The 10,763-nt window shown below is 44.2% G+C and overlaps 1 protein-coding gene across 5 annotated transcripts in view; it reads right to left on the reverse strand.

The window, feature by feature from the left end:
* SGSM3 (small G protein signaling modulator 3) overlaps positions 1–8,523 on the reverse strand; it is a 45,573-nt gene extending 37,050 nt beyond the window's left edge. For 2 of the 5 annotated variants that reach the window (XM_073882726.1, XM_025882240.2), the window contains exon 1: positions 8,385–8,523. The gene's annotated coding sequence lies outside the window, so the exon portion shown is untranslated. Of the gene's footprint in view, positions 1–7,815; positions 7,963–8,384 lie in introns of those variants that run through there. The other 3 variants (XM_073882724.1, XM_073882725.1, XM_073882722.1) reach the window with 3 other exon arrangements.
* Between the last annotated feature and the right edge of the window lie 2,240 nt (positions 8,524–10,763).

Raw genomic sequence — 10,763 nt, forward strand, 5'->3', positions numbered from 1 at the left:
AATATTTTAGTTTGCACTTTCCAGTTCCTAAATGCAGTACCTTGTTATTATTAAAATACTTATGCTTTTCCCAATGGTTTATATAGGTTAGTAAAATTTTCCTGTAACTTTTCCCCAAGCACTTGGTTCTTCTCAATATGGATGAATATAATGTGCTTGTATTATGTGAATCAATGTGAAAAGAAAATATAATTTATAAAAATAAAAATTGAAGCAACTTTTAAATATACATACCTCATAAAAATACATTTGCACTCTGCAATACACATTTAGTTACACTCACTTCCGAACTTTACCATCCTGTTTATTTGCCTATAGCATTTTCTACCTATTCTTGAATCTCAAAACAAAAATAAACCAAACACGCCAAAAAAAAAAAACACTCACACAAATCCACTAATATATTTTCTGGTTATAAAAGTCATAGATACTCATTGTGGAAAAGTTGGAAAATTCACACTTAACAAATGAATAAATAAATGAATAAATGAATAAATAAATAAAAAATAAATAAATAAAGAGGCACCTGGCTGGCTCAGTTGGAGGAGCATGTGATGCCTGATCTTGGGGTCATGAGTTTGAGCCCCAAGTTGGGTGTAGAGATTATAAAAAATAAATAGAGGTGCCTAGGTGGTGCAGTTGGTTGAGTGTCTGACTCTTGGTTTTGGCTCAGGTCATGATTTTGGGGTCATGAGATCAAGCCCCACTTTGGGCTCTGTGCTGAGTGTGGAGTCTGCCTGAGATTCTCTCTTCCTCTCTCTCTGCCCCTCCCACTCGTGTGATTAATCTCTCTTTCTCACTCACGCACATACCGCATAAAGAAAATGTTAACAATCACACAAAACATTTCCATCATCACAGAAAATTCTACTGCACAGTGTTTCCCTATTATACCTCCTCCCAGGACTGGTTTTTGTAGTGGATATATCTGGTCTCTGTCCATGGGATTACAATTCCATTGACCAGGCAAATATACACACATGAAATGACAAACACAAGGCCAGTTAAAAATAAGAGAATAAACCACAAATATTAATCAAAGTTCAAAGAAATAAAGAGATAACTACAGGTTGATATGGAAAAGCCTTCATAAAGGAGACAGATATTTATTTATTGACTTAATTCATTGAGGGATACGTATACATTGCACTAGGCACTATAAGGGCCTGACCTAAGCAAGATTTAGAGGAACTACAGTTTGACAACGAGATTAACTGTCAATCCCCACCCTCCCCCCATTTCTGTCATTAATGAGCTGTATGATATTGGGATCTCTAGTCCTTATGAAAGGGGATGATCTCATACTTCCAGTCCTAAAGTGCTGTGATCCAAAGAGAAAAAGGCACCAGAGAGTAAGTAAAAGCAACTGAAAAAGATCCAAAGTTCACAGAATGAGCTATGTTCCCAGGACACAAAGTAGACCCAATGGTGATTTTGTGTTGAGGAAATAGTCACTCATTCAACATACATTTACTGAGTGCCTACTATGTGCCAGGCACTGTTCTAAAGTGATAAGGATACAACAGTGCTCAAAACAGATAAAAATCCCTTTTTTCCCCTAGAATCTGGCATTCTAGAGGGGAAACAAGTAATTAAAAAATAATCAAGATGCTATATTGTATGCCAGGTGATGATTAGTGCTACAGAGTAAAATGAAACAGGAAAAGGGATAGGCAGTTTCAGGAAGTGGCTATTTTAAATGAGGGGTTCAGGGCGCCTGGGGGGCTCAGTCAGTTAAGCGTCTGCCTTCAGCTCAGGTCATGATCCCGGAGTCCCCGGATCAAGCCCCACGCTGGGCTCCCTGCTCAGAGGGGAGTCTGCTTCTCCCTTTCCCTCTGCCCCTCCCCTTGCTCCTTCTCCCTCTGTGTGTGTCTCTCTCTCTCGCTCACTCTCTCTCAAATAAATAAAATCTTTTAAAAAAATAATAAATGAGAGTTTCAGGGAAGGCCCAATGAAATCTGAGTCAAGACCTGAAGAAAGTGAGAGGCTGAGGGAAGCAGAGATCTGGAGGCAGAGCAAAGCGCAACAGATAGCTGTAGTGAGGCAGGAACAGAGGACACCAAGCTGGCAGAGGAGGGAAAGGCAAGAATGATTTATTCTAGACTCATCTCTAGGTCCGAGTGTGGAGACACAGATTTCAGGATTGAAGGGAACTTTATAGGTCATTTAGTACAACTAACCATTAGATTATTAAACCCACCCTACTCTTCCCAAGGGACCATCTTGTCTTGGCTTGAACTATTTTTATTTATTTATTTACTTATTCATTTATTTAAAGTAAGCTCTACACCCAATGTGGGGCTTAAACTCACCACCCCAAGATCAAAGGTCAGACCATGCTCTACTGACGAAGCCAGCCAGGCACCCTGGCGTGAACAATTTTAGCGTATTTATCTACCTCCACAGACCAAGACAGCCTATCCATCCTTGAACATCTCTGCTTTTAGACTTTAATTAGCACAGAAATCTGTTTTCTAGTAACATCTACTCTTTATTCTTATTAGGGACGCTCTGTACACTACATGCTTCAGATGTCTGAAGATGAAAACCTTCAAGTCTTCTCTCATATTTCTCTTCTCTTCAGGTTAAAGTTAACCAGTTGTTTTAACTCTTTTCTAAGTGACATGGCCTTATGTCATGTAACAGTAAGTTAAGGGAGTCTCAAATGCCAGCCAGAAAAACTGACTTTGGGTAACTTATATTATGTAATACAGGATTTATTGGAAAGATACAAGGTAGGGCACAGAACTGAGGAAACGCTAAAGAATCAGGTCTTTGAGGGGCGCCTGGGTGGCTCAGATGTTAAGCATCTGCCTTTGGCTCAGGTCATGGTCCCAGGGCCCTGGGATCGAGCCCCACATCGGGCTCCCCGCTCAGCGGGAAGCCTGCTTCTCCCTCTCCCACTCCCCCTGCTTGTGTCCCCTCTCTTGCTGTGTCTCTGTCAAATAAATAAATAAAATCTTAAAAAAAAAAAGAATCAGGTCTTTGGAAACAAACACAAAGCAGCTCCAATATCCACATATTAGGAATTAATCCATGGTTGTGATGAAGGAGGTTTGTCACCGTGTCATTCAACCTAAGATTCAAATTAAAGGAGGAACACATCTATTTGCCTAACATCTATTGGCCTAACCTGGTCATGTGCCCACCACTTAACTCGGTCAGGGATGGACTGTTTCCTCAAAGCAAAACGGAGTTGCTATTTCCAGAAAAACCTAGACTGGATGCTGAGCCGGCCAAAACAACTTATGTACACTAAACTCTTTCAAAATGTGATGCCTCAAATCCAATGTAAGAATCAGTAGGGAAGAGGAGCAAAGCCAAGGTATTCCCCCCCACACTTGCTGTATGAACCCTGGGCAAGTGACCAAACTCTGCCTCAGTTCCTATCTGTAAGACAGTGACAGTCACAACAATAGTTTGTTGTACTTGTGGCAACCAAAGAAAATGTATGTGAAAAGCTTTATAAACTCAAAGCTACCTATAGTAGCCAACACTTATTGACCACCTGTCACAAAGATTATTTTAGGTAATCTTCAAAACAACCCTATGAAGTAGAAGGTTAGGAGCACAAACTCTGGAGTCTGACTACCCAGGTTCAAATCCTCACTCCCATCACTTATTTGTGTGACCTTGAACAAATTACTTAGCATGTCTGTGACTGTTTCCTCACCTTAAGTGGGGGTAATTCTAATAATATACGGAGTGATTGTGAAGACTGAGGTAATATAAGTAAAATTCTTAGACCTATGCCTAGTACATAATAAACACCCAAAAATATCAGTAATACTGTGACTGGTGGTAGTAGTAGTAGTAGTTATCCCAATTTTACAAATGAGCAAAATGAGGCACTGGGAAGTTACAGCACTTGAATTAAGTTTTCAAAGTTTATTTATTTATTTTTTAAGATTTTATTTATTTATTTGACAGAGAGAGACACAGCGAGAGAGGGAACACAAACAGGGGGAGTGGGAGAGGGAGAAGCAGGCTCCCCGCAGAGCAGGGAACCCGATGCGGGGCTCAATCCCAGGACCCTGGGATCATGACCTGAGCAGAAGGCAGCTGCTTAACGACTAAGCCACCCAGGTGCCCCAAGTTTTCAAAGTTTAAAGTGGTAGAGAATTTGAACTTCATTGTAGGTATTCTTAATTACTATACTCCACAGACTTGAAAGTGGGGAAAAAAAAAAAAGTGGTATTTGGACTTTAACCCTAAAGTCAAGTCACACAAATTAAGGATATTTACAAATGAAACTCAAACACAAGAAGAGGGAAATGAACTGCTGATACATATCTTTAGAATTTTAACTAGAAGCCTAACCAGCTATCTAGAAAAGACCAGGAATACTCCTATCATTTTGTTAAGAAAAAGTCTTCTCTTAGCCCTACTGGAAATCAGGCCCTTCCCAGAGGTAAGCCTTCTGATTAGAGCTTTCAATCTTTTTTTTTTTTTTTTTAAGATTTTAAAGTTATCTCTACACCCAACATGGGGCCTGAATTTATAACCCCAAGATCAAGCGTTGCATGCTCCACAAACTGAGCCAGCCAGGCACCTCTTAATCTCATTTCTAACGTTATTCTTATGGACAAAGTTATTTAATGATTCCAAAGAAGTTAACTTCCTAAAACAATTCACATTAGCAGAGGAAAAAAACACACACAGAATACCTGCATCACACTGTGAAAAAGCAGAAATATGTTTGTAACTGTGAGAGAGGCATAATGTTAGAAGACCCAGTTAACTGTGCCTACCAAAAAAAGGTAAATGTCACTCCTCATTTATGAATTATGACCATCAAGGAACCTAATGTTCAAAAAGAAGGAGAGGTGATCATATGTATACTATTCAAACAACAGTGTCTTCAAAATCAGTTCATGACCCACCAAAAGTAAGCTTCATTCAGTCTTACGGTACTGAGAGTAACTACCATGTTCTGAATACAATATCCTATGAGGTATTCATTCATCAAATATTTATCGATCACCTACCACTGTTCTAGAAGACGGAGGTGAGGAGGTGAAAACATAAAGGCCCCACTCTCATAGAGCTTACATTGTAAGCACGTGTTTTAAAAAAGAAATTGAGGCTCAGTTCCCAGGTCTGTTAGACTCTAAAACCTACACCATATTTTGACTGTATCATCTCCCACTGGCGAGATACGGCTTCTCCTAAAAGTCGACACCTAAACATGCAGTCCTGACAGCCCTGTCTGCAACAATTTAGGGTTCCTCTCTGTTGGCAGTTCAGTGTCACTTTCTCAGTGTTCTTCCCCCAACTTCCAACAGCAAAGACTCCTGGGTCAGCAGTTTAACACGTCATACTGACAAGAATGAAATTCTTTTTCTCCTTCATTAGTCCCTAAACTCCCTCAAGGCAAGAACCATGTCTTAGCCTCTCTATATGTCTAAAAGATGGTACAGCAAATAGTCAATAAATAGCTGAGTGGAGCTCATGAGAACATTTCGACAGAATAGAGGGTGGAAGCTAGATTGCAATGAACTAAGGAGTCAAAGAAAGAGAGGGGAATAGTGTTTGTTCTTCAAGAACAAGTCAAGAAAGGAAAAGGAGGGAAACGGAAGTAGTCTGAAGGAGAAATGTGATCACAGGAAAGTTTTATATTTTTTTAAGAATGAGAAAAATCTGAATATTATTTGTTGGTAAGGTAGTACAGCACAGTAGAAAGAACAGGGATGGCAGAGTCAGACAGGCTTGAATTTGAATTCTGGCCCCGTCACTTACTATGTCTGTGGGCAAATCTGTACTTCAACCTACACATAAAATGAGAATGATACCTACACCTCATTGTGACAATGACAGCATGTGGCAAACAGAAGTAATCCAATAAATGGTATCGATGACTATTACTGTATGCAGAAGCCCGCACTCCGGTGTTCTAACCCCTCCTACGTGGCTCGTGCTTCAATGCGGATTTCCTATCTCAGTCTATATGTAATATGTGATGGCAAAGAAACAGGATCCTTATTTCGTCTGTGTGTACCACCCTCTGGGCTATTCCACTTCTTTGTGACAGTCTGGATGAGCTCATGAATGGCTACTATGGAAAATTACTGATGTCACCAGCTGAGGAAATAGAGAATCTGGAGAACAAGCAGATGAAACTGATGTTAAATCATCAAATGTACAAGATTCCTGGGCTCCTGCCAAAACTCAATGAGAACTAGGAAGAGAGAAACCGAAAACACAAACACACAGAACATTGTTTAACTTCCGAAGCCAACAAGGTGTTCCCAGCATCCACCCCAGGCACAAAAAGATGGCTGTATTATGATAAAAGAGATGGTTCTTGGGGCGCCTGGGTGGATCAGTCAGTTGAGCGTCCGGCTCTTGGTTTAGGCTCAGGTTGTGATCTTACAGTCGTGGGATCAAGCCCCGCATGGGGCTCTGCACTCAGCGCACAGTCGGCTTCAGATTCCCTCTTTCTCAAATAAATAAAATCTTTAAAAAGAGAGAGAGGGAGAGAGAGATGGTTCTCTCCTGAGTTCCTTTCTCAATATTTCACCTTCATGTCAGATTCATTTCTGTGAGGTGCTACTTCAGTACACCAACTTTTCTGTCATCTGACAAGTTTCCAAATTCACAAGATTAGGTATGCTTTTTTTATATTAAAATAATTTTTGTTCACAGCCTTTTAAAGTTAATGCTCTTGTGCTCACTTCAGCAGCACATACACTAAAGTTAATGCTCTGATCATGTTCATCTGTTACCATATCTGATCAACAGAAACACCTCACACCCTCCTCCTAACCGAATCACACATCTCCATGCTTAAAAAGAGACAAAGGGAAGAAGACTAAAGCCCAGGCTACTGTGACAATTAGTGATGAGAAGCTACATATAGCTAGGACTATCGGAATACAGGAGAGATACTGACTTCCATTTATTTTTTTTTTAATTTTTTTTTATTTATTCTGACTTCCATTTAGAATCGATTACAAATTAGTCATGGAGAACAGAAATGAATATATAAAACAAAGATGATATAATTACTGATTAGAGTTCAGAGAAAACTGGAAGGAAAAGAAGATGAGGAAGAAAAGAAGTAGGAAATGTATGTGTATCTACTAACTTTTTTTTAAATTTTATTTATTTATTTGACAGAGAGAGACACAGCGAGGGAACACAAGCAGGGGGAGTGGGAGAGGGAGAAGCAGGCTCCCCGCGGAGCAGGGAGCCCGATGCGGGGCTCGATCCCAGGACCCTGGGATCATGACCTGAGCCGAAGGCAGCTGCTTAACGACTGAGCCACCCAGGCGCCCGCGCCAAGATATTTTATTCAGTATTTAAACATCAGACTGGAAGAAGTGAGAGCCAGTACCAACATCTGTAGAATACCCACGAGATTTCTTCACATGATTTCACTCAATCTTGATAACATCCCTACAAGGTAGGTACATCCCCATTTTTGAGAGAAAAAGAGCCAGTGAGAGAAGCAGGCTCCCCACGGAGCAGGGAGCCCTACGTGGGGCTCGATCCCAAGACCCTGGAATCATGACCTGAGCCGAAGGCAGACGCTTAACGACTGAGCCACCCAGGCGCCCCCCAGGACACTTCTAATAACCCACCAAAACCCCAAAAGCCAGCAACCCACCACAAATTTCACGTGCAGCACAAGACTGGAAACTACGCCAGTCACCCATCACAGAAAAGAAACTTTAAAACATCTTTTCTTCCTCCGTATAAAAAGCATCCTGGATCATTAAGTATAATTTTCGGAATTCCAATCCTAACCACTCTGAGCGACCTCGGCTAATTCATGCCTCCTCAGTTTCCCCAATGTTCAAATACACACATTACCGCGAGTCTCGGCCCGAATCTGAGCCTGTGTTCTGACTCCGCACCTGAATCTTCAACGTCAAGTCACAAGTTAAACCTGAGGAAGAGCCCGCAGCTTAAATGTGCCCGAGAAAAAGAAAAAGAAAAACAGTCCCCCCACCCTCCCCCGCCTGAGGTGCGGTTTCTGTAAAACCGCTCGCAGCTGCTGAGGGGGAGGTATGTATTCTGGCTCGAGCCCCCAGGACACGGAGGCTCGGGCGCCGGTGGCCCCCGCTCCTGCTGGTCGCGCGGGGAGGCCGCCCCCGCTCCGGGCGGGGACGCGGGGGCTCAGCGACACGCGAGTCCGAGCCCCGCCGCCGCCCCGCAGGCCCCGCACCCGCACCCGGAGCCCCAGCCCACGCGGGCACCTGCGAGGTCCGGCCCCGCCGATCTCCCGGCCGCGGGCGGTGCTTCTCCCCTCGTCTGCCCGTCAGTGCGTCCGTCAATCAGTCGGTCCATGGCCGCCCCCGCGACCCCACCTGAGGGGCAGGTGTGGGCGCCGGGCTCCACAGACCCAGCGAGCCTCCGCCAACCTCTCCCTCCTCACTCACCTGCCCGGCGCGGGATGTCCAGCTGCCCGGCCGCCGCCAGTGCCCCCACCACCTTAACGCCAAGCCGGGTCGGCTCGCGGCTCCACCGCTCGGACCCAGTCAGCGCTCGGTGGCGCCACCGCGCACGCGCGCCGGGCCGAGCGGGGTGGGGGGGTTGCCGTTGAGAATGCTGGGGGCTGTAGTCCTCCCGGGTCAGTGGACTGCGGCGGCGCTGGGGTCTGCGCGCTCCCGGACAGCACGCACGAGGCTCCTTTCCGAGCCGAGACCCGGTCCCCCGGCGGACGTTGGGGGGAGGGGGGTCGCACAGAAGTCTTTCGAAGCCCAGCGATACCCACTGGCCTTCGTCTGCCTTGCAGCCCGAGGAGCTCAGGGCAATATGGGCTGGACCAGCGGTTAAGGATGCGGGATAGAGGGGCGCTTAGGTGGCTCTGTCGTTAGGCGTCCGCCTTCGGCTCAGGTCATGATCCCGGAGTCCTGGGATCGAGCCCCGCATCGGGCTCCCTGCTTGGCGGAAGCCTGCCTCTTCCTCTCCCACTCCCCCTGCTTGTATTCCCCCTCTCACTGTGTCTGTCAAATAAATAAATCTTTAAGGGAAAAAAAAAAAGTATGCGAGATAGATGGGGCAGGACTCTGGAGAAGAGCAGCCCTTACTTGACGCTCATTTTCTAAATATTTAAGTGCCTTTTTCACAGGTGTACAGAACCAGCCCTAGACCAGCCTGAACCACTCAATACAAGTCACAGGCCCTGCAAGGAGCCACAAATTGGAACAAATTTGGTTGAGGGCCTGCCGGAGAAACTCACTCTCCAGGCATGTATAACGCAGTGGGCGTAGTCAGAGGCTGCGTTTGGGTCATTCAACCATGCTAACTTTTAGCTCATCCATAAAACGAGAATGTGAACTTATGGTTGTGAGAACTAGATGCTGTTTGAGAAAATGTTAAAGTACAGTACAAACGAACAGTCCAGGAAGGTAGTAGGCCCATCTCCATTTGATATCCAGGTCCTAGTAGATGTCAGATTCTATCCTGAAAAGAATGTGTTGGGGTGCCTGGCTGTCTCAGTCTGTAGAGCATGGCATTCAATCTTGGGGTTGAAGTTTGAGCCCCACGTTGGGTGTAAAGATTACTTTAAAAAAAATAAAATCTTAAAAAAGAAAAAGAAAACGTGCTTACCACCTTTTAGGAAGGTCATCAAAAGCTACAACAGTATTTCAGGAGTGTTCTTTTAGAAATTTCTCCCTACCCTGAAGAGATAAATTCAGTTTAGAGCTGCTTATTAACCTAAGCATGGGTTCCCAATGGTGTTCCAAGGGGGTGATGCCTGGGTCAAGGAATGGAACCATAGTCCACACAGATAGCAAGGCAATCTCAGTTGTGACCTCATGGTATTATGTTCACTTTGCAAAGCAATATCATGTTATTTAACATCCCTGTGAAAGCTGGGTGAATTTTATCATTTGAATTTTACAGAGTACACTGGCAAAACTAGTAAGTGGCAGAGCAGAGATCTGAACCCAGTTTCTGGGGCCAAGTTCACTTTCCTTCCCAAATTCTGCTTTCTTAAACTGAATGCGCGCCCCCCCCCCAGCCGCCCACCAAACCCATTGCCTTAGAGCAATGAATTCCAGCCTTTTTAGTGTGGTAACATCCTTTTCTCTCATCTCACAACTGTTGCAGGGGCTATGTTTCTTAAGTTTATCTTTGTGGGGGAACACAACTTCTTGAGACAGTTGTCACGTCAACTGCGGTGTCAAAACTCAATAGTTAAGTAATGCTAGCTTCAGCACGGGCCCCTTAGGTTTTTGCAATAAACCATTAGCATTTCATTTTTGCTAACTTTCCCTACACACTTAATAGGGAATTAAGGACTTGTCAACACTTGCTAGATAAAGCTTCTAGCCCTCCCCTTGCATTCCAGTGGAACATTTATCAAAGATAAATACTGGGGCGCCTGGGTAGCTCAGTCGTTAAGCGTCTGAATTCAGCTCAGGTCATGATCCTGGCTGGGGTCCTGGGATGGAGCCCCGCATCGGGCTCCCTGATGGGCAGGAAGCCTGCTTCTCCCTCTTCCACTCCCCCCTGCTTGTGTTCCCTCTCTCACTGTGTTTCTGTCAAATAAATAAATTAAAAAATCTTAAAAAAAAAAAAAAAGATCAACACTGGGTAGGCCAGGGGCACCTGGCTAGCTCATTCTGTGGAGCATGCGACTCTTACAATCTCAGGGTGGTGAGTTCGAGCCCCACATTGGGTGTAGAGATAATTAAAAAATACTGGGAAGGTCCAACAGCCACAGGAGATAGAACACCAGTACTTCCCTTTTAAAAAAATGGTAGACTAACAATTCTATGAAACTTTCTTATTTTTAAGTTCTGTGTGAG

This window comes from Callorhinus ursinus, unplaced genomic scaffold (genome assembly GCF_003265705.2).
Source record: "Callorhinus ursinus isolate GAN/ISIS: 27379988/994484 unplaced genomic scaffold, GSC_fseal_2.0 scaffold48, whole genome shotgun sequence".
Classification (NCBI taxonomy): domain Eukaryota; kingdom Metazoa; phylum Chordata; class Mammalia; order Carnivora; family Otariidae; genus Callorhinus; species Callorhinus ursinus.